Here is a 23,366-nt window from a genome sequence, read left to right on the forward strand (position 1 = left end):
TATTTTTATTCAAACAGTTGAGAGTATTTGTCTCCTAAGCAGACTCTTCAGTATCATTGTCACTTCAGAGCTGTGTGTGTGTTTTACAGATGGCAGAGAAAAGCAGAGCACCAGTGTGGGACTATTACATGGAATTGGCACCAGGGAAAGCAAGGTGTCTTATTTGTGATAAAGATGTAAGCATGGGGTCAGCAACGGCTAAATCAAAAAATACCACCAACCTGTGGAATCACCTTAGGAACACCCATCCAAAAGCCCATATGTATTATATTAAGTTAAAATGAAAGTGTTCATTCAGTATTGTTGCAATTGTCATTATTACAAATATGTATGTATGTATGTATGTATGTGTGTATGTATATATATATATATATATGTATGTATGTATATATATATATATATATATATATATATATATACACACATTTTAAAAATCAGCCGACTTTTTTTGTCCTCCAATAATCGGTATTGGCGTTGAAAAATCATAATCGGTCGACCTCTACATACTATAGAGTGTACCTTTTCATAAATCATTAATTAGGCTAACAATCAGATGTTTTTCAACAAAAGACATGTCTAATTCAGAAAATTATTCTGAACAAAATTATAAAAGCAACATGTAAAGTGTTGGTCCCATGTTTCATGAGCTGAAATAAAATATAGAAATGTTTCATACGCACAAAATTTTTATTTCTCTCAAATGTTGTGCACAAATGTGTTTACATCCCTGTTATTGAGCATTTCTCCTTTGCCAAGATAATCCATCCACCTGACAGGTGTGGCATATCAAGAAGCAGATGAAACAGCATGATCATTACACAGGTGCACCTTGTGCTGGGGACAATTAAAGGCCACTCTAAAATGTGCCGTTTTGTCACACTACACAATGCCACAGATGTCTAAGGGAGCTTGGAATTGGCATGCTGACCGCAGAAATGTCCACCAGAGCTGTTGCCAGAGACCACATGTAATCACGCCAGTCCAGGACCTCCACATCCGGCTTCTTCACCTGCTACTTCACCATGACTGCACCCGGCCTAATGGATTTATTTCAATTGACTGATTTCCTATAAACTGTAACTCAGTAAAACCGTTGAAATTGTTGCATTTGTATTTCTGTTCAGTATAGTTAATGCATTGTGGCCTACTAGGCGTGGTTACAGCACAGAATGGTTGGTAGTCAAACTGAAACTACATTTAAGAGGAATGGACTACAGAACGGTAGGCTCAACTTTTTTGTTTCAGTCTTGTTTTAAACACCAATTCCTTTCTGTTGCTGACTTTTACCAACATGTTCCAGCTTTGTGATGATTGATGACCTTCAGGCATTTCTCTCACAACACCAAGTTAAAACCCTTAGATGCACCTCTGTGTTGATCTGATCTCAATGGATATTTCAGATCCTTTGGGACTCCATGACAGTTTTTTTTTATATAAGAGACCATCCATTTAGAATGTTATTCTCTGACAGATGACAGTCATCCACCATTATGTAAACTCAGCAAAGCTTCTTAATCCGGGCTCACTGCAATCATCCCTTATTCTCAACATGATAATGATGGAAGAAAAGTACAAATACATAAATATAGGCCTATGTACAACGTCTCAAACTAGGACAAGTACAATAGGCTATACATATACTAAGAAGTGGTCGATGTCCCCTTCCAAATTAATTCTGTCTCGGACCATGAAACCAAACTCAGATCTTGGCAAAACAGGGAGTGACGATTTTGACGTACAAGGAAGCGCTGCTCGATCTTTCGTTTTTTTTATCTTTTGGTTTTTAGGGCGGGGAAAGAGCAATTCATGCTCTCTCGATTTTAGCTGGAATTATATTTTCCAGATAAAAGGGTTTTGTTTGTAAATAATAGTTATGTGCTGCATGGATTCCTGCTGCCGTCCAGTTAAAACTGCAAACCCATCCAGAGCACTGGGGATTTGAGTCGCTTCGACTAGTCTAGTTTTCTACACAAATCGCGATCAAGCCAGTAAATCGAAGCTGCTTTTAAATAATATTGCACTAGGCAGTGTAGCCTAGTGGTTAGAGTGTTGGACTAGTAACCGAAAGGTTGCAAGTTCAAATCCCCGAGCTGACAAGGTACAAGGTACAAATCTCTCGTTCTGCCCCTGAACAAGCACTGCTCCTAGGCTGTCATTAAAAATAAGAATTTGTTCTTAACTGACTTGCCTAGTTAAATAAAGGTACAAAATAAATTTGATTGGTTGACCGATGTGCTCAATTGTAAAATTCAACTTGTTAGATTGTGTCTCATATATTTCCATTAGTATCAGTAGCGCCACGTGAATGTTTATTGATGCATGATCAACTCGTCATTTCAACTCTGGATTTCTGCTAAAGTATACCCTCTGGATTTTTACGCTAAACTGTTCAATAGAACATAATTGATGGACACAGTGCATTACATCCGAGTTGAAATAATTGTTTTCATTGTCAGGAAGGCATCATTATGTCCCCTTCATTAGTTATTGATCCAGTAGTTGACTGTAAATAAGCATCCAAAGGCACCACATTCTCTGACTAGGCTTCACCACTTTTATCGAAAGGCAAGTGCAGTTCACTAGAACTTTGCACAGCCCTTTGGCACTTTCCATGTTTTGCTGTGCTCTGGTAGACTAGAGAACAGAGAGAGAACATGGAAGATGAGATGTTTGAGCAGCTCATGTATGTCCTGAACCAACTGGGCTATGGTGTTTGGTGGAGTGGTGCCTTAAATCCCCCAGTACAGGGACATCAGACAGACACAGAACGCAGAGGGATTCTCCACCTATGTCTGCCTCGTCCTACTGGTGGCCAACATCCTACGTATACTGTTCAGGTAAGTTTTGCCACAGGTGTGGTACACTTGTTGCATATTATTCAAAATGTGCATTGATGCATGTGAAGGCTGTAGACTAAGTGCATTTTAAAGAACAGACAGACGTCAACTATTTGGCCCTTCAGAATTTGTGTTTGAAAATGACACGGCCTCTCACTGAATAGTCATATTAGTTTGAATAGCACAGTTCCGGTTTGGTTTCAACAAATGCTTATAGTCTCCAGCGCGGGAACTTTATTACTGCCCTTGAGCCTGACTAGTCCCTCCCTCCCGGTCTTCTCTTTCCAGGTTTGGGTGCTACGTTGAGACACCACTCCTGTGGCAGAGCATCGTCGTGATCGCCACCATGTTGAGCATGCTCGACCTGTGTACCAACGTCCGCGTGGCCACCGAACTCCAGACTAAGAAACATTCATTCACAGGTCAGTATCCTCCTCCCTGGCCTGTCCCTACTCACCTCTTTACACGTGTCTTTAACCTCCCGGTTCCTAGCTCCTATTTGTGGCTTTATAATCAGTTCATAACCTCTGTTCGCATCATGGCATGAGCTACTGATAATGCTTGGTTTTATCACCGACCTGTAGATCAAACATGCCTTTGACATGTAGAATAAGCTGGGGGGTTTATCTCTGTGAGTGTGTGCATTTAGATTTAAGTGGTTTTAGCAGTAAATCATATTATGTCACATGTTGGCTCTTCATGACATTTTCTATCTGCAATGTTTGAAACCATTTGCCTACTGAACGCGGCCTTGTACTGTACACCTCTAGTTTGTCTTTGTAATAGGAATTTCCAGGTGAACGAAAGAGAAGAGGAGTCACAGATAAACTCAATAAAAAAAAGCTATCCAGTTTATTACAAGTTTGCAAAATGGAGAACAATATCCCGCACAGGAGCAGAGAAGTATCTAGTGTCTGGTGTCAAATACTATCAACAGAGATATGAAAACAATTCAGAATATTCACACTGATGAAGCAGGGGGCTGTCAATGCTTTGGCCCTGAGCTGCACCACACTTTCCCAAGCGATCTTGCTGTTCAATGTGTAAATGGATGTTTTGTTTTTTAAAATTGTATTGCTGTGTGTTTTATGTTGTAAATGTGTCTGCAACTTTGTGTGCTGCAATTTTCGGCCGGGTCTCGCTTGTAAAATATATTGTTAATCTCAATGAGACTAATCTGGTAAAAAATAAAATTCACCCGCACCTTGCACAAACAGAAGACTGGTAGATTCATGTGTATTACAGAAAGGGAAAATATAAAATGCTAAACATGAACATTCTTCATATTAAATATTGCCATAATAACAGGATGTGGATCATCAATAAAATTAGATTTGATCTGTTGCGGAACTAGAGGGTGCTGGCTGCTGTATCTGGCTCATAATGCCCTTCCTCAGCCTGTTGGCTATATACACTGACTGACTGATCTACACCCGTGTTCCTCTGCCAACGCAATATTAGAACATTAAACCCTCGGTGCTGCACTCATGGGGCCTCAATCCAGAGTTTGGTAACCAATCAAATTGGCAGGATCATGGGAGGTGGGTCAGTTGGTTTGAGATCAGTCAAACTTTTAAACGAACGTGGAGGTTTCAACTCTGTCAGACGTAAAACAAATGCTGAAGTTTCAACTCTGGTCAACATTTGAGGTTTCTACTTTGTCCCGACCCAAACGTTGAGGTTTTAACTCTGACTTAAAACAAACGTTGAGGTTTTAACTCTGTTAATTCCTACAGGGAATTTGTTATGGGGGTCGTCCTTTTGAAATCACTAACCGTATGTCAAGAAGAAACCTCTCCTCACTTGACACTGTGGGTCAGTTCTGGTCTGTAGCACAAGGTGAAACCAAGCTCTATTTAGGGAAACCTACCTCTCTTTAGGGAAACCAAGCTCTCTTTTCTCCCCTTCCTCTTATTTTGTTTTGTCTGTAGTAACAGTCACTAAGGAGGAGATCAAAGTCCCTAAGAAGTTATTTCTGGGTAGGTGCCATCTCTCTCTCTGCCATCCAGTTATTCATCTTCCTTCCTCCCTTAAACTCGCTCTTTCTGTCCTTACTACATGGACTTATGTGGCACTCCCTCTGTTATTCCTCCATTTACAGTACTAACTGCCACTAACTCATCAGCATCCTCCTGCACTAACCTGGCATGCATCCTCCTGCATTAACCTGGCATGCATCCTCCTGCATTAACCTGGCATGCATCCTCCTGCATTAACCTGGCATGCATCCTCCTACATTAACCTGGCATGCATCCTCCTGCATTAACCTGGCATGCATCCTCCTACATTAACAAGGCATGCATCCTCCTGCATTAACCTGGCATGCATCCTCCTGCACTAACCTGGCATGCATCCTCCTACATTAACCTGGCATGCATCCTCCTGCATTAACCTGGCAGGCATCCTCCTGCACTAACCTGGCATGCATCCTCCTGCACTAACCTGGCATGCATCCTCCTGCACTAACCTGGTATGCATCCTCCTGCACTAACCTGGCATGTATCCTCCTGCACTAACCTGGCATGCATCCTCCTGCATTAACCTGGCATGCATCCTCCTGCATCGCATGTGATCCTTCCTCGTCATATTTGTGATTCATGAAGAACCAATATAGTTGTTATAGTGTTCGCATGGAAGTTCACAATGCATGTTAGCTATAGTCAACAGCTTGAAGTGTGTTGGTGTGTAAAACACTTTTTTTATGCTTCTGATATTAGTTTACTATAGCATGCGTATGTATTGCAGTGATTGTTCATGGAAATTGAATTTTGCTTCAGTTCGTTGCGATGTCTGATTGTGATGACTCAGATTCTTACTCAGAACATTAAAATGCATGCATTCTAGACTCCTATATATTGATTAACCATATGTATTGAGACTAGGATTGTTGCTGTTTACTTAATGTTATTGACCGTGAGACTAACTGCTCGGCTATTTTGTGGCTAGAAAAGTCATGACTTGACTGTTTCTTGGTTTGAAATGAACTATGCTCAGTGTTTTTTGTTGTTGTCGATAGCGTGACAACAACAATTGTATTAAATGCTGCATGTGAAAGCTAATGTGCACTACCCACGGCCTCTCCTCTGTGGTCCTGTCTGGTAAAACAACAATGATGATGACTTGGATTCACACCAGCTTGCTGAAGAGGCACAGACAACTCAGATGGGACCGTTAGAGACTGTGGTCTTCCTAACTCTCTCTTTGTTATTCTACATCTATCTTTTCCCTTTGTTTCAACTCCCTCTTGTTACATTATAGCAGCTGAGAGGGGCTGAGGACCAGCTGCTATAATGTTGAGAGAACGGAGTCTCGCAACCTTTCAGTCGCTCAATTGTACCTGTTTCATTGTGCTGAGAACTTTGTTTGTGTGAGTAGCGTGTGATGCCCATCATAAATATGGATTTACTAACAATGGATCTCAATGTCGTGTTAAGTTCTAGTTGACACTGCTGCTTTGTACTTGGAGAGCAGTTGCTATCCTCTATGTGAACAGTAGGTGGTGCTGGGAAATAACAAATGCCCACAGTGCCTGTGAAGATGCAGTAATGCTCTGTGTTGTATATTGGCCATAGTCCTCACTGACAGTGATGTAATTTACCTTCTCAGAATGGCTATCCATCACGCTTTATTGGGTTCACTTGTCTTCTCTCTTTGATTGATTATGCATTGTAGAATCCAATGATAGTTGCAGAGAAAGGTGCAGACTGTCTGAGATATTCGTTTCAGAAATCAAAAATACATTTTCGCCCTTTTATTCAGCCTCTGTGTTTGGAGTTGTGTGTTTGTGATTGGGAACTAGGAGTTAACTGGTGGAGTTGTTGCCAACTTCTTACAACTTATCAAATTGTTTTCCACCCAGCGTGATGTTGTTCTACAGCACAACTCCAGTGGTATGGTAAGCTGGCTTTCTTCTCATCACAGGAGAAAAAGCTTAATTCTGACTTCAACTTACCTCATCAAAAGGGGCTCCCGAGTGTGCAGCGGTCTAAGGCTCTGCATCGCAGTCCTAGAGGCGTCACTTCAGACCCTGGTTCGATCCCGGGCTGTATCACAACCGGCCGTGATCGGGAGTCCCATATGGTGGCCCACAGTTGGCCCAGCGTTATCCAGGTTAGGGGAGGGCTTGGCCTTCCATTGTAAATAAGAATTAGTTCTTAACTGACTTGCCTAGTTAAATAAATAAACACATTTTAAAAGCTGCCGTTTTGTGTGCCACATGTACGATCATGGTTCTGGACTGTACTTGAAACAGTTGGCACTTGGCAGTGGAACCAGAGTTCAGTTGGCACATTTCTTGGCAGTGGAGCTGGAACCAGAGCCAGGCTGTGTTCTCCTTGGCCTCTGCCTGGCTTTGGGCTGGATCTGGAGCTCAGCCTCTCTGCTTTCCGGGCTCTCTGGATCTCTGTCTCCCAGACCTCCTTCCTCTTCTCTTGTTCTGCCTCTCTCTTTGCCCCTGCCTCTACCTCCTTGGCCTGTGCGGCCTCTCTCAGCCGTCTTCCTGGCCTCTCGCAGTCTCTCTGGCAATCCATCACCTCTCTCTGCCAACCTTGATTATCATTGACAGAACTTTTGCTCGTCTGTCTGCTATACACGTATGGGTCTGTTCATCTATTGATTAATCCAGGAAGAGATATGAAGGAGAGGCATGTTGTAATCCACTATTGATGAGAGAGGAAAGAGGAATTCCTCAGCCAACAACTCTCTGACGAACTTCCTAAAGGGCGATTGTCTCAATGTAGTTTGGGAGTAACAGATAGTTCTGACGTCTCCTTATCTTTGTTGGGGTTTCGGGCTTTGAGGTTGGCAACAATTGAGTATTTCAATAACATTTCACCTGCTTTCACTGAAGTTGTAAATGTGAGTGTCAAACTGAGACTGACAACAGTATTCTGACACATTACCACTGCAGTGTAATGCGGACCCGTGAAACCAGAATATTTCTGTATATTCCTAACGTTGTTGTGTGTTCTGTGGTTGTATTGAACTGTTTGTACATCACAGTACGAACAGAGAACAGAGCTGGCTCCCCTCTGTGGCTCTCTCTCCAGGCTCCATTATCGCGGCAGGTTGTCCAATCAAAAACAATTATGTCCCAATCACTCTGGAGAAGTGCATTAAGCTTCCTCCTTGTGAGTTCAAACCGAGAGCAAACTCTTTCCTCCCTCCCTGCGTCAGTGGACTGTTTCTTTGGAACCTGTTCTGGGTTAAATTGGCTGTGAATTTAGGGTAACGACTTCACAAGACCATTATGTCTCTGTCTCCGCCCCTGTCATTTGGTAATGTGTGTTTGTGTATTGTGCGTGCAAGCATGGAGACTGTACCCTGGATCTCAGCATATCTGTTTGTTAAAAATCCTCAAGGTAGTTCTGGTATTATGAAGTTAGTGACTGGTTATGATAGGATCTTAATCTGGTTTATGAGACTGCTGTCAGGCCGACGGGAAGGTTGACTTTAAAGAGATCATTCAGGTTAAGAGAGTACGACGTTTAGGTGTATGAGTAAACCTACGGATTACCTACCCAGGTGGAAGTCAAATGTATTGAGCTGCTCAAACGGCGGTCTAGTTTGGACAATCTTTCTCAGCTTTGTGGTAGTGTTCTACAGATCCAGGGATACATTTTGTTTCACTCTGCATCAAAATTCTAATTCAAATCACATGCTATTGTTTGTCTTCTATTCTGTTCCCTTTTTAGGATGTCTGTTGACAGTTGGACCAGCGAATAGGAGCATTGAGCAGTATTTGGCACTACCAGAGATGTGAGGGGAGTTGGTTATTAGGCCCGTGTACTGGTAAAGGGACAGTCAGGGAGGACAGGGACAGTCAGGGAGGACAGGGACAGTCAGGGAGGACAGGGACAGTCAGGGAGGACAGGGGCAGCGAACTGGGGCATTGAGAATAGTCTACTTATATAATCTTTTGTTGCTTATTAGTCATCAGTCTCTCCTGTATGGTGTGATTCATTGGAACCCTTCCGATTCACATCCTACTCTCCTCACACACCTTGCTTTGACTTAGCCCCAAAAAGCAGGTTCTTTTTTTTTTCTAGACCATTTTTTAGGTAGCTGTTTTCTCTGCATGATTATGGACTATGAATTACATGATTGACAACATGTGATTATGGGAAGTGTAGACCTGGCAGGCTAAACGACACCCTCTAACTAATGTCCTGGGGAGATAAACTACTGCAAAACAATATCTAACTCTGGCACATGCCTGCCTGCTTACACATTTACCATTGCTCAGTGAGCAGAAAGCGCGTGTGCGTGTTGTGCACGGGCAACAAGGGGTACGTTTTGACATGAAGCCTCTCCCCCACACTGTCCCCGTGGTGGACACACACACACACACACACACACACACACACACACACACACACACACACACACACACAGTGGCACCGTGTCAGAGTAAACAGAGGGATGAAAGAGGAGAGGAGGAGGGGAACGAGAGCACCCCAGGGTAGATGAGTGGCACAGTTGGGTGTCGCACGCTAAGGTACTGCTGTTAACACCTGAAACAATTATCTTCTATCACTACAAAAAGCAATTTCCCTCTAATTTCTTTCACGTTGGGAACCTGGAAGTAACATTTCTATTCTGTGGTGTGTCTGCGGAGGATGGGTTTTAGTACTCCTTTATGTTGTTATCCCCAATACACTCATCTCTGGGCGTACATTTCCTTTAGATCCTGTATGAACAGGTCAGACTGCTAGCAGGACCCTGATTGGTTGCTTTTTGAGTTGCAGACCATAGACATGATCGATCATGCACACCCTGACTCTCACATACACACCAATACACCTGTCTGCCATGTGTATTAGTCAGAAATCCCATGTAAATCTCAGAACAGTTTAACATCAGTATTTCAATAAAATACATTCAATTGACATGTCAAACCTATTAGTTGTTCCACTTTAGAATGCAATCAGTCTCAGTAAGTCAGCAGGACGGGTAATGTAAGGTGTCGTACCTCTTCGTGTGTATCAGAAGGCAATGTGATTATGGAAAAGGGTAGGAAACCAAATCCAACATGTCATTTTAGATGAAAGGGGGGATATCTAGTCACTTGTACAACTGAACGCGTTCACCTGAAATGTCTCCCGCATTTCACCCAACCCCTCTGAATCAGAAAGGTGCAAACTGTATGAGTTTGTTCAAATTGCTCACTTTTATTTAGTTTAGGTGTGTTGGAGTCGGAATAACAAGGAGCTTGTCTTTTAGATCAGTAGAATCTAATTTCATCATGGAGGTAGGTAGAGGGTTGTAAAAATCCTATTGAAGATACTGCACAGTGGACCCCCCCCCCCCCTCTCGCCACCTCTTCTCCCCCCTCCGTTCAGCGACACCTTAACGTTGTTTAGAGCAGGGTCAGGCTCCGAGACGTATTCAAATACGTTACCTGCAGCTCAGTGTTGACAGCAGCCAGTCTCCGAGCTGAGATGTCATAGATTGTATAGCAGTCCTGCAGTTGTTATAATCTTCATGTTGAATTCATGACTTAAACTCAACTTTGTTGTTTATTTTTTTGTCATTTATTCCCCTGATGAAAAGGGAACAAAGCAAAAACTAACTTAAGGGAACATTTGGTGAGGCAGAAACATTTTACAGTAAATCATTCAGGGTTTTCCAAATGCACTTTCCATGCAGCTATGTGTCCTTGTCTCGCGTCACACGCAATGCTTTTATTATGATCTTCTCAAAAGCCAGTGTATTATTATGGAGATAAATCGAGCTGAAAAGGTTAAGAACTGTTAGTTTTATCACTGTTCGTAGTGTCTTACTTGTCTCCTCTCTTTGCATGTGTCTGTCTGCCTCAGACTTTGAATGGAGCCACTTCTGGTCGTGGAGTCGTTTCGTGGACTTACATGCAGTGTGTGGGGGCGTTCATGCTGCTGGCGGCCTACATCACCTACCTGCTGCTGGACTCCTCTGTGTTCGTAGAGACCCTGGGCTTCCTGGCTGTCTTCGCTGAGGCCATGCTGGGGACGCCACAGCTCTACTGTAACTACCAGAACAAGAGTACTGAGGGGATGAGGTGAGTTCAGTTGTCTTCCCTTTCTCTCAATTGATATTCACTCTCTTTCATCCCATCTCTTGCTTCCTTACTCTTCATATCCCAGCTGCTGAGCTTCAGTGGTTAATTTAAGCAATAAGACCCGAGGATGTGTGGTATATGGCCAATATACAGCGGCTAAGGGCTGTTCTTATGCGCAACGCGGAGTGCCTAGACTCAGCCCTTAGCCGTGGTATATTGCCCATATATCACAAACCCCCGAGGTGCCTTATTGCTTAAATAAACTGGTTACCAACGTAATTAGAGCAGTAAAAATAAATGTTTTGTCATACCCGTGGTATACGGTCTGATATACCACAGCTTTCAGCCAATCAGCATTCAGGGCTCAAACCACCCAGTTTATAATATGAGATCTATTACTTCAAACTGGTCTTTTAATTTTAATCTACAGACCTGTGAATAAATTCTCTCTCATTTATGGAACACTTAAACACTTGGGTATGTAATTCACAGACCCGCCTGGGACTGAATTTAGTTCATTCAGTGAAAGGATTTTCTACTAGAAGTGAAGATATTGTTTGGTTTATATGATTTAAACGGATGACTTTGTTTTGAACAGGAAGCCTCCTTAGATTTGTCTTAAGTTGTTGAATTAATTGGCTTTTTACTGCCTTCATTCCCCCAGCGATTAAATCCTTAGGCAGGATTCACACTGAGACAATTAAATACATTTAAAACATGAACCTTCATTGTTAATGCTCCATTCTAATGCCGTTATCATCTTCATAATGATTATGGATATGTTCAATAATGCAAGCTTTAGTGCTGTTGCTGTCATCATTTAGTTTTGTGGCTCTGTTCTCCGAGTTCTTATTGTGAGTCATGCAGTAGTGACTAGTCATGACCAACACACATACAGTGCCTTGCGAAAGTATTCGGCCCCCTTGAACTTTGCGACCTTTTGCCACATTTCAGGCTTCAAACATAAAGATATAAAACTGTCTTTTTTTTGTGAAGAATCAACAACAAGTGGGACACAATCATGAAGTGGAACGACATTTATTGGATATCTCAAACTTTTTTAACAAATCAAAAACTGAAAAATTGGGCGTGCAAAATTATTCAGCCCCTTTACTTTCAGTGCAGCAAACTCTCTCCAGAAGTTCAGTGAGGATCTCTGAATGATCCAATGTTGACCTAAATGACTAATGATGATAAATACAATCCACCTGTGTGTAATCAAGTCTCCGTATAAATGCACCTGCACTGTGATAGTCTCAGAGGTCAGTCAAAAGCGCAGAGAGCATCATGAAGAACAAGGAACACACCAGGCAGGTCCGAGATACTGTTGTGAAGAAGTTTAAAGCCGGATTTGGATACAAAAAGATTTCCCAAGCTTTAAACATCCCAAGGAGCACTGTGCAAGCGATAATATTGAAATGGAAGGAGTATCAGACCACTGCAAATCTACCAAGACCTGGCCGTCCCTCTAAACTTTCAGCTCATACAAGGAGAAGACTGATCAGAGATGCAGCCAAGAGGCCCATGATCACTCTGGATGAACTGCAGAGATCTACAGCTGAGGTGGGAGACTCTGTCCATAGGACAACAATCAGTCATATATTGCACAAATCTGGCCTTTATGGAAGAGTGGCAAGAAGAAAGCCATTTCTTAAAGATATCCATAAAAAGTGTCGTTTAATGTTTGCCACAAGCCACCTGGGAGACACACCAAACATGTGGAAGAAGGTGCTCTGGTCAGATGAAACCAAAATTGAACTTTTTGGCAACAATGCAAAACGTTATGTTTGGCGTAAAAGCAACACAGCTGAACACACCATCCCCACTGTCAAACATGGTGGTGGCAGCATCATGGTTTGGGCCTGCTTTTCTTCAGCAGGGACAGGGAAGATGGTTAAAATTGATGGGAAGATGGATGGAGCCAAATACAGGACCATTCTGGGAGAAAACCTGATGGAGTCTGCAAAAGACCTGAGACTGGGACGGAGATTTGTCTTCCAACAAGACAATGATCCAAAACATAAAGCAACATCTACAATGGAATGGTTCAAAAATAAACATATCCAGGTGTTAGAATGGCCAAGTCAAAGTCCAGACCTGAATCCATTCGAGAATCTGTGGAAAGAACTGAAAACTGCTGTTCACAAATGCTCTCCATCCAACCTCACTGAGCTCGAGCTGTTTTGCAAGGAGGAATGGGAAAAAATGTCAGTCTCTCGATGTGCCAAACTGATAGAGACATACCCCAAGCGACTTACAGCTGTAATCGCAGCAAAAGGTGGCGCTACAAAGTATTAACTTAAGGGGGCTGAATAATTTTGCACGCCCAATTTTTCAGTTTTTGATTTGTTAAAAAAGTTTGAAATATCCAATAAATGTCGTTCCACTTCATGATTGTGTCCCACTTGTTTTTGATTCTTCACAAAAAAATACAGTTTTATATCTTTATGTTTGAAGCCTGAAATGTGGCAAAAGGTCGCAAAGTTCAAGGGGGCCGAATACTTTCGCAAGGCACTGTACACATACACACACACATGTACACATGTACACACACAATTGAAATATTCTCTGAATGACCACGCTTCAGACTAATATGGGCGAAATAATATATCACTAAAAATAGAAAGATTGAGTAGCTCATTACCATATTGATTATCAAGGACACATAATAACAAATATACCTTTTTTATAAAATAATCAATTGGTTAAGCCAAACCTCAGAACATGCCATGCCAGTCAGGTCCAGAGATGATTAATGACAACAGAACTGCATCCCAAATTGCACCCTATTCCCTATTGTCGTGTCTTTGGCTATGCCGGATTAAGTGCTATGACATGCTATTCTATAAAATCCTTTCTCTTTAATTAATATTACCTGATTGAGCTAATCATGTAAATGTAATTAACTAGAAAGTCGGGGCACCACAAAAGAGTGTGTATAGAGCTGTTATCTTTTCAGAATAAACTCTGAAAGACCTAGTAATATTTTACATCAATAGCAGTCAATATTAATTGTCACCTTATTTCAGTCTCATCTGAAAGGTGTAAATTATTGATTGGACGGAGCCGACAATTTCTGGTTACACAAAGGAAAGGGGGTTGGGTTTGAGTGAAAGAGCGGGAAGACTGAGGAACAAAGGGAGAAGCCATGCTATGGTAAATACAGTATCTTATGCATTCTAAATTACCTCCCTGTATCTGGGAAAGTCTACACATTCTAGTTATGTCGTCCTGTCATCAGTCATAATGTCTCAGATGACAACCGTACTGACATCATATTCATTAAGTACCAACGCATATTTTCAACTGGTTCTATTACCGAAATATGGTTCCTTTCCCCTCACTGGTTTGATGTTCCCAGACTCTCTGTTTAACAAAGGCTATTCAAGAGTCCTTCAGTAGAGTCAAGAGAGAGAGAGGGGAGAAAGGTATTTATGGGGTGGTCATAAACCTTACCCACAGGCCAAAGTCATGACACTATATAGTGCACTACTTTTGACCATGGCCCATTAGGGAAAAGGGTGCCATTTGTGACAAATTATGCTATATAGGCATGCTTCTGCTTTTCCATCACTACCAGTCAGAGCTAGGCGCAAGACCCCTCTAGCAGACAGTTACCAAACAGATCATTACTACAACACAAAGAGGAGGGCGACTGGGGACCATAGGTGACCCAACATGGCTGCTATAATGGTGGATGTGGATGTCCCCTCTTTCCACTGGGATTCTCTGCCTCTAACCCTATTACAGGGCCTGAGTCACTGGCTTACTGGGGATCTTTCATACCGTCCCTGGGGGGGGGGTGCGTCACTTGAGTGGGTTGAGTCACTGATGTGATCTTCCTGTCTGGGTTGTGCCGTGGCGGAGATCTTTGTGGGCTATATTCGGCCTTGTCTCAGGATGGTAAGTTGGTGGTTGAAGATATCCCTCTAGTGGTGTGGGGGCTGTGCTTTGGCAAAGTGGGTGGGGTTATATCCTTCCTGTTTGGCCCTGTCCGGGGGTGTCCTCGGATGGGGCCACAGTGTCTCCTGACCCTTCCTGTCTCATCCTCCATTATTTATGCTGCAGTAGTTTGTGTCGGGGGGTTAGGGTCAGTTTTGTTATATCTGGAGTACTTCTCCTGTCCTATTCGGTGTCCTGTGTGAATTTAAGTGTGCTCTCTCTAATTCTCTCTTTCTCTCTCTCGGAGGACCTGAGCCCTAGGACCATGCCTCAGGACTACATGACATGATGACTCCTTGCTGTTCCTAGTCCACCTGCTCCAGTTTCAACTGTTCTGCCTTATTATTATTGGGCCATGCTGGTCATTCATGAACATTTGAACATCTTGGCCATGTTCTGTTATAATCTCCACCCGGCACAGCCAGAAGAGGACTGGCCACCCCACATAGCCTGGTTCCTCTCTAGGTTTCTTCCTAGGTTTTGGCCTTTCTAGGGAGTTTTTCCTAGCCACCGTGCTTCTACACCTGCATTGCTTGCTGTTTGGGGATTTAGGCTGGGTTTCTGTACAGCACTTTGAGATATCAGCTGATGTACGAAGGGCTATATAAATACATTTGATTTGGATGTTGGCTGGGGGAAGAGATTATAGGGGAGGCTGGTCTACAGGAAGTGAATGCTGATCTGTCTTGTCATGGTTTGTTGAAAGTTGATGTAAATATAGTCCTTCATTTATATAGCTACAGTACAGCTTCAAATCATGTATTTACTTCAAGGCTGCCAAGTCTACCCCATTTCTGCTGTGTGCACACACCTGTGCCTGGCTCTTTGTCTGTGCCTGGCTCTTTGTCTGTGCCTGGCTCTGTGTCTGTGCCTGGCTCTGTGTCTGTGCCTGGCTCTGTGTCTGTGCCTGGCCCCGTGTCCTGTCCCCAGTACAAACAGACTCCGTGAAGAGCAGATCTCAGTGTGGCGTTATCTGCTCAGCAGTGGCTCTGCCTGTTCTGTCCTGCTCCCTCTCTCTCTCTGCCTGCTCTGCTCTGTTAGGTGTCTGTACTTCGTCCGCCCCCTCTCTCTCCCACTGTTTTGTACCTGTTCAGGCAGTTTATGGACTTGGGTTTATGGTAGGCTGTTGCTAGGTTACTTTACCTCTGCACTGAATCCTGTATTTGTTTTAAGGGGATGAATGAGAGTTCTGATTAGCTGAATGACCTTGAGGAGAAAATGTTTGTTCTAAAGCTCCATTGTAAAACTAAGCTCCAAGGTCAAAACAAGCTCCATGGTCAAAGACAATGAATGAATTTGAATGTGAGGCTTAACTACAGGGCTGTGTGAACTGTTTGAAGATAACTCTGTTCCACAGTAAATTACGAAACACATAATGATAATCCTGCTGCATGTATCCCCTGTGGCCACTTTAGATGAGAGGTATTATGTTGTGAATATTTCCTGGTGTGGTGATTTAGCGTGAGGTTGGTTTGACTAGTGGTTTTGGAGACTGCTGTATGTAGTGTGTGTGTGTGGCTGCCCCTCTCAGCCTCTCTGTGTGTAGAAATGATGGCACTTTGTTCTAGGTGTGCTGGCATAACACCAGTCTCCAGCGGTGTGTGGGTGTGCATGCGTCTGTGTGTAGCAGGGCAGCAATGAACACAAACCGACGGGAGAAGTCGAACCGATGACGTTAATGTCTATGAGTAGAACAGAGTGTGTTTTGATGTTATGTTCAGAGACTGGTGTGGTGGGGAGCGAGGCGGGGGAGACTGGTGTGGTGAGGAACGAGGCGGGGGAGACTGGGGTGGGGGGGAGCGAGGTGGGGGAGACTGGGGTGGTGGGGAGCGAGGCGGGGGAACTGGGGTGGGGGGGAGCGAGGCGGGGGAGACTGGGGTGGTGGGGAGCGAGGCGGGGGAGACTGGTGTGGTGAGGAACGAGGCGGGGGAGACTGGTGTGGTGGGGAGCGAGGCGGGGGAGACTGGTGTGGTGAGGAACGAGGCAGGGGAGACTGGGGTGGGGGGGAGCGAGGCGGGGGAGACTGGGGTGGTGGGGAGCGAGGCGGGGGAGACTGGGGTGGTGGGGAGCGAGGCGGGGGAGACTGGGGTGGTGGGGAGCGAGGCGGGGGAGACTGGGGTGGTGGGGAGCGAGGCGGGGGAGACTGGGGTGGTGGGGAGCGAAGCGGGGGGGGGTGAAGAGGGGGAGACTGGGGTGGGGCGAGGCGGGGGAGACTGGGGTAGGGGGGAGCGAGGCAGGGGAGACTGGGGTGCTGGTGTCTGGGCCCCTGGCCTGAGATTCAGGTAATGAAACATGGAGGGACAGGTTCTGCAGACCACCTACTGACTGACTGCCCTTATAAGTCCTCTCTGTATATGCTGTTTCACAAGGACAGTTAGCACCCTGAGAGACTTCCTTATTTAGCCTGCCGTCTGACTGTTTGACCATTAAATCAATTCAGTATACAAGTCTCTGTCTGCATTCAACAACACTACATCACTACCTTGTCAGACTAGTCTGTGACAACTTGTCTAAGCAGAAACATACCCCCCCCCCCCCCCCCCAGCTTTGGAGCTGCTGATTACCTGATGAAATGCAGAGCATCTTTCATCCTCTACCACATCTGATACATACTCTTTTTTTAACCTCCTAGTCAGTCTTCTGTAAGTGGCTGGGGACTTCTAGAATCATCTCCCAGGCATGTTCTGACTCTGTCCCCGACCTCCCGGCATTCTCTCTGAGTGCGCGTCCCAAATGGCACCCCATTCCCTATATAGATGGGCTTTGGTCAAAAGTAGTGCACTACATAGGGTGCCCTTTGGGACGTAGACAGTCAGCAGGAGGACTGATAAAACCCTCAAACCAGCTTTCACATCATTACACACTGGGCTGGCCCAAACTGTATGTCAGCACTCTGAGAGAAAATAAAGAAATGTTGCTCTTCTTCCCCAGGACTAACAAGTTTCGTACCTTGGAGGGGGAGGATGGAGGGAGAGAAAGATGCAAGGGTGGGGGGGGGAGTATGAGTAGATGCATGGTAAGGTTATTAAAAAGTTTGTTACAACTGAAAGGGCTAAATGGGAGCTAGGTGGTGGGAGGTGAAGATGGAGACATGAATAATGTAGAAGATTTGACAGGTCCCACTCCTCCTTCTCCCCTCATCCTGTGGGTGCGAGCTATTAGACAGCCTGCGATGGGGGCTGTGTTTGGGTTGAGGGGTGAACCTGTTACCCTGTAATGAGCCTGAAGATAATTACCTCCAAACCCTTCTGAATATCTGCTAAGTGGCTTCTGCTAGAGAATAGTCTTCTTACTTTGAAGCCACCATTGTGGCCTCAATGCATCAAATCTTCATCAATAGGGTGGCCTAGTGGTTAGAGCGTTGGACTAGTAACCGGAAGGTTGCAAGTTCAAATCCCTGAGCTGACAAGGTACAAATCTGTCGTTCTGAACAGGCAGTTAGTTAACCCATTAGGCCATCATTGAAAATAAGAATTTGTTCTTAACTGACTTGCCTAGTTAAATAAAGGTTTAAAAAAAATACAATAAAAAAATGTAATTTCATTTGTATGGATCATTGAACATGTTACCTTGCCAATAACATTGATAAAGGGTCAGACAAGTCTCTGTCTGCAGTGGTACCATATTAGAAGTATTGGCAGTGTAGTCAATAGCTAACTAGCTTGTAAATTAGAAAACAAAAGCACATTTTTAGACAATTAAATTGATAGTTATAAGATATCTAACTGGTAAATGTGTAGTTGTGAATTCCATACTGTAACTAGGTCACCTGGTGCATGCTGCACAACAGTGAGTCACTCACACGGCTCCGGTCTTCGTGTTCTTCATCATCGTCATCGTCTGGCATCCAATTTTGCATTACAGCTCCCAACTAAACTATAGTATAAATCCATTACACTTTGGGATACAAAAGGGACAGCTTCCAGGGAACAGCTTCCACTATTCTGGGAAGGCTTTCCACTAGATGTTGGAACATTGCTGTGGGGATTTGCTTCCATTCAGCCACGAGGATTAGTGAGGTCGGGCAGTGATGTTGAACAATTAGGCCTGGCTCGCAGTCGGAGTTCCAATTCATCCCAAACGTGTTCGATGGAGTTGAGGTCAGGGCTCCGTGCAGGCCAGTCAAGTTCTTACACTCTGATCTAGACAAACAATTTCTGTATGGATGCTTTGTGCACGGGGGCATTGTCATGCTGAAACAGGAAAGCCTTCCCCAAACTCTTGCCACAGGAAGCAGAGAATCGTCTAGAATGTCATTGTATACTGTAGCGGTAAGATTACCCTACACGGTATACCGCCCAAGCCTAGTCAATACTAGACATTCATGTATGGTAATGACCCAATCATTATAACCTCACAGATACAGTATAATATTCATAAGGTGTATATTGGATTTATTATGGATTCATTTATTAGGCCTAGTACTGCATACCATGATGGAATATGGCATCAGTGTATTTTGCTTAGGGCAGAAACCCTGTAACACCTAGAAATGTTTTGTCTGAATAATTCTTTTTAATTTTAAACATACACCACAACCATACAACACCGTACCCAGGTCTTCCCTTGACACCAATTAGATTAGGCTTCCCCCCCCCCCCAGCCTCTCCATCTCCCTCACCTTTTAATGTGTTTATAGTCCGATTAGTGAAAGTCCTGACATGTCAGGTTTGACTCGGGCACTCAGAGCAGAGGGCCCTACTCCAAAATGTCACGACATAAGGCAGGTTGTATTAAGAGCAGATGAAGGATGCCTCTGCTTTCAGAAAGGAGTGTTGTTGTGGTAGGCAGTTATTGTAAACACTTCTGAAGGCTGAATGCTGTTAGCTAACTGTGTTTGTGCCTCAGTCCTAACCTTGTCAGCGTTTACCTTCCGTCCTTGTCTTCAGTACGAAGCCTGGGGTGACAAACAAAGAGGAGAGCGGGAGGGTGGAAGAGGAGTAGCTGGGGCTACTGTCAGTCTATAGTGCTTCATCCATAATCACCAACACTCTGTCAAGGCTTTTCTCGTTTTAAAAACAACCTGAGTAGAGCAGAGTTCCTGGGAACCCAGCTTGTCATGAAACTTTACATTTACCCATTATAATAAGCAATGCTGTTTTCTTCATCTAAGAAGGGGGTTGTCAAAGCTGTGTTTGCACAGTAGACAACATGCACAGAGAGGCCTCCTGCTGTACCACCCTTCTACTGTAACTGTTAGTGTTTTCCTTCCCTATCCGCTTAGTGACACCGAGAGGAGGGACCACATCTCACCCTAAAGTAGGGCTCTCCATCACTGTTCCTGGAGAGCTACTGTCCTGTAGGTTTTCGCTCCAACCCTAACCTAGCGTACGTGATTCTAATATTTAGCTGGTTGATAAACTGAATCAGTGTAACGGCTTTCTTCGGTAGAAGGAGAGTCGGACCAAAATGCGGCGTGTAGATTGAGATCCATGTTTATTTAAACTGAAGCAACACGAATCTAAATACAAACACTACAAAACAATAAACGTAACGAAACCCGAAACAGCCTAATACTGGTGCACATACACACAGACCCTGGACATCAAGACACTAAGGACAATCAACCACGAAACACCCAAAGAATATGGCTGCCTAAATATGGTTCCCAATCAGAGACAATGATAAACACCTGCCTCTGATTGAGAACCACTTCAGACAGCCATAGACTTCACTAGAACACCCCACTAAGCTACAAACCCAACACACCACATACAAAAACCCATGCCACACCCTGGCCTGACCAAATAAATGAAAATAAACACAAAATACTTTGACCAGGGCGTGACAATCAGTTAGTTACAGCTGGGGTTGGAGCGAAAACCTACAGGAAGGTAGTTCCCTCCAGGAACAGGGTTGATGAGCTCTGCCCTAAAGAAACACTCTCGTCACAAACTAAAATCCAGAAGCGTTGAGGTGGCAAATGAACTTGAAGGAATTCCAGTAATCTTTCCTTTTTAAAAGTTTGTTTTGGAAATAGTGGGTCAGTATCCCCATCTGAAACTGTTTGGTCTGTTATTGTGTTAATCTTTTCCCATGATTCTCATGATGTCTCTTTCTGTCAGGATTAAGGCAGTGTCCGAATGCCTCTAGTTGCGTTCTAAATAGTACGCTTTTTTGGTATGCGAAAATAGAGTGTTTTATAGTGTGACATTTTGAAAATGTAGTATGCTGTAAATGCCAGGATGTCATACACGTTTTGACTTTTCATCTAGTAGAAATCACTGCACACTAAGGAAGAAAAAACGGGTTTTCAGATAATCCGTTGATAACTAGATTAGAGGTCGACCGATTATGACCGATTTGAAACGCTATTAGCGCGCACCCCGCAAACTAGCTAGCCATTTCACATCGGTTACACCAGCCTAATCTCGGGAGTTGATAGGCTTGAAGTCATAAAGAGCTCTGTTTGAATGAATGCTTACGAGACTGACTGAGCGATGGTAGGTAGCAGCAGACTGCTCTATCAAATCATAGACTTAATTATAACATAATAACACACAGAAATACGAGCCTTTGGTCATTGATATGGTCGAATCTGGAAACTATCATTTAGAAAACAAAACGTTTATTCTTGCAGTGAAATATGGAACCGTTGCGCATTTTATCTAACGGGGTGGGATCCCTAAGTCTAAATATTACTGTTACATTGTACAACCTTCAATGTTATGTCATAATTATGTACAATTCTGGCAAATTAATTACGGTCTTTGTTAGGAATAAATGGACTTCACACAGTTCGCAATGAGCCAGGCGGCCCAAACTGCTGCATATACCCTGACTCTGCTTGCACTGAACGCAAGAGAAGTGACATAATTTCCCTAATTATAAGAAATTCATGTTAGCAGACAATATTAACTAAATATGCAGGTTTAAAATTATATACATGTGTATTGATTTTAAAGAAAGGCATTGATTTTTATGGTTAGGTTTGGTGCAACGACAGTGCTAAATCATCACCCGTTTGGCGAAGTAGGCTGTGATTCGATGAGAAATTAACAGGCACCGCATCAATTAGATGCAACGCAGGACACGCTAGATAAACTAGTAATATCATCAACCGTGTGTAGTTAACTAGTGATTATGTTAAGATTGATTGTTTTTTATAAGATAAGTTTAATGCTAGCTAGCAACTTACCTTGGCTTCTTGCTGCCCTCGCGTAACAGGTAGTCAGCCTGCCATGCAGGCTCCTCGTGGAGTGCAATGTAAGGCAGGTGGTTAGAGCGTTGGACTAGTAACCGGAAGTTTGCAAAAACGAATCCCCATGCTGACAAGGTAAAAATCTGTCGTTCTGCCTTTGAACAAGGCAGTTAACCCACCGTTCCTAGGCCGTCATTGAAAATAAGAATGTGTTCTTAACTGACTTGCCTTGTTAAATAAAGGTAAAATAAAAAAATAAAACTTGCCTTGTTAAATAAAGGTGAAATAAAAAAATAAAACTTGCCTTGTTAAATAAAGGTAAAATAAAAAAATAAAACTTGCCTTGTTAAATAAAGGTGAAATAAAAAAATAAAACTTGCCTTGTTAAATAAAGGTAAAATAAAAAAATAAAACTTGCCTTGTTAAATAAAGGTGAAATAAAAAAATAAAACTTGCCTTGTTAAATAAAGGTGAAATAAAAAAATAAAACTTGCCTTGTTAAATAAAAGGTGTAAAAAAATAAATAAAATCTGTGTCCAAAAAATACCTATTTCCGATTGTTATGAAAACTTGAAATCAGCCCTAATTAATCAGCCATTCCGATGAATCGGTCGACCTCGAAACTAGATAAGAGGACAGGCTGTAGAAAAACGAACGAATGAATGGCGGGAAACAACGCAATTCTGCATTCGGTGACCCATTCTCAGTATAGATGAGCATGTTAATTTTTTGCTTACTGCATGCATTTATACTAAACAGTATGTAATAAATAGTATGTAGTATGATTAGTACACTATGTAGTTTTAGTATGTTTTAAGCAAGACATGTTTTGTACACAGCCACTGTCTCTAGCTCTGCCAACATTGAAATTCTGTTTATCACCCCCTCTGTTCTCTCGCCTCCCTCGCTCCCTGCAGTATAAAGAGGGTGATGATGTGGACGAGTGGGGACACCTTTAAGACGGGTTACTTCCTGCTGACCGAGGCTCCTGTCCAGTTCTGGACCTGTGGTCTGCTGCAAGTGGGAGTGGACATTACCATTCTCTTCCAGGTGTACTACTACAGCCGCTACCCGCAGAAACCCGTCTCACACAGTGCGTCACACACAACCAGCACCAAGGCACTCTGACACCCCTAACACACACATCGTTATCAGTCGGTCATGTCGCACACAGTTTCAGTGTAACTTTGCCTGAAGAATTCCTGCTGAATGACACTTACTACGTTTTTTTTTTCTCAAAACAGATGGGATGCCCAGTTATGTGTATGTGGTGCAGATGGTTATACAAATATATCCCTAAGAATGTATCCCTGTATACGAATATGCCTAAGCATATATACAAAATCTACATTGCAATCATGCACAGTGTGTGTATGGATGAACACTCAAGGACATGTGGACCAGCTTTCCT

The 23,366-nt window shown here is 43.3% G+C and overlaps 1 pseudogene; it reads left to right on the top strand.

Moving 5' to 3' along the window:
• The first annotated feature begins 915 nt into the window (after positions 1-915).
• Positions 916-23,083, top strand: LOC110496373 (annotated as a pseudogene).
• Positions 23,084-23,366: the final 283 nt, after the last annotated feature.

This window comes from Oncorhynchus mykiss, chromosome 18 (assembly GCF_013265735.2).
Source record: "Oncorhynchus mykiss isolate Arlee chromosome 18, USDA_OmykA_1.1, whole genome shotgun sequence".
In the NCBI taxonomy this organism is placed as follows: Eukaryota; Metazoa; Chordata; class Actinopteri; order Salmoniformes; family Salmonidae; genus Oncorhynchus; species Oncorhynchus mykiss.